General features: G+C 32.5%; 1 pseudogene; it reads left to right on the top strand.

The window, feature by feature from the left end:
* LOC127744954 (uncharacterized) overlaps nt 1–1,823 on the top strand; it is a 7,618-nt pseudogene that overhangs the window by 373 nt on the left and 5,422 nt on the right.

The following is a 1,823-nucleotide window of genomic DNA, read 5'->3' as shown; positions in this document are numbered from 1 at the left end:
GTAAAAATTCTACTCCATAGCTAGTGTGGACATTTTATCAAACATGTGATGAGCAAGAAAGAAAGTCATAGTAAAATGAGAAGAAAAGTAGAATTAAAGGTATTGCAATACAAGGAATTAACAACAATTGTCAAAGAGCAATAATGAGGATCAAAATCTCAAAGTGTCAATGGAATCCAAAAATCATAAAGTTGAATCCTAGATCCAAGGAATTTAGCAATTACAACTACAACTTGAAATTGGAAATGAAAACCTATTACATGAACAAAGTGAAGTGAAAGTTGCAATGGATCTCACCAAGGATTGGGTAAAGATCCAGAATTTTGATGAAGAAGAACCCTAGTAAGAACTTGAGTCCTCTCTCCTTTCTCCCCCCAAAATATCTAAAAACTAGAAAATGAACTAAGTGTCCTTTGACCCTTGCTCCCCTGGTCCTCTTAAACTTTTCCCGCCAATACACTCCTCAAAAGTTAGGATCTCTAACCAACTCCACGCCTGAGTCACGTGACTTCTAAAAAAAAATCATATTCGAACATCGGCGCGTACGCGCAAGGTACGCGCGCGCCATGGATGCGGTTTTGGAGTGTACGCGGAGGCGGGATGTACGCGTGCACGTTCATGAGGATCCTAGCTTAGTCGCCACTCAAGCCGGCTCGTGGCTTGGCTCTTAGTCTCGGCTTCACGTTGCTCTTATCCGCGCGGGCGCGTCAGGTGCGCCACGTTGCTCTTATCCGCGCTGGCGCGCCAGGTGCACGCATGCGCCCATGCGGAAATTTTCAAAGCTCAATTCTCATGCTTCCTTCCTTTGCACCCGTCTTCCTTCTCTTTTTCTGTCCATTCCTACTCTATATCCTGAAACCACTTAACACACAAGTCACGGCATCGAATGGCATCAAGAGAAGATTAGAAATGTATCTATTTTAGTGCAAAATAAGCATGTTTTCATTCATGAGGCAAAACTAGGAAAGGAATGCAAATTTTTGTATTTTCATGCAGAAAGTGTGTGAAATCATTGATAAACCCTTTGAAATTAGCACAAGATAAACCCTCAAAATGGGGTTTGTCAATACCCTATCATAGAAAATGACTTAAAATATTTATTTCTACTATATATTTTAAAAAACTCTAGATTCTAACTATTATAGAAAATGACTTAAAATATTTCTATTATATATTTTAAAAACTCTAAATCCTAATGTTTCTCTTCTCTCTATGCCATTATTGAATTAGAATTTAGAATTTTTTAAATTAATATACATAATAAGAATATTTTAGTCATTTTTTATAATAAGAGTATTATAGTTATTTTCTATAAAAAAAGAATATTAATTTAGATTGGTTTAAGATTTATTTTATCGATTTTTCAGTCAAATTGGTTTGTTTGATCTAATTTTGACAAAAATAACGCAATTTGATCGATTATTTTAGTGTTACATTGTTTAACTATTCACTAACCAATTATTAGACTAAAAATGTTTGATAACCAAAATACATTAGCTTAAAAATAACTATAATTTATTATTTAGAATTAATTAATTGTTGTAATCATTAATACAGGCTAAATAAAATGAATTTTAATTTTTATTTTTGTCTCATTAACATTACAAGCTTTGTTGCTATATTAAATATTAATTAGCAATAATTTTATTTACCAAAACACTATCTAGTATCTACATGAATATTTAAAAGTCATTTATGGTCGGTCCCTTTTTAATAATACAGTCGGCAAATCATTAATATTTGATATAATGTTTATTTGGGTGTCACTAAGTGGTTAGAAAAGATATTTTTTAATAAAAAATATTTTTATTTTTTAATATATT

Source organism: Arachis duranensis, chromosome 2 (assembly GCF_000817695.3).
Source record: "Arachis duranensis cultivar V14167 chromosome 2, aradu.V14167.gnm2.J7QH, whole genome shotgun sequence".
NCBI lineage: Eukaryota > Viridiplantae > Streptophyta > Magnoliopsida > Fabales > Fabaceae > Arachis > Arachis duranensis.
This window is presented reverse-complemented; position numbering and strand designations above follow the sequence as displayed.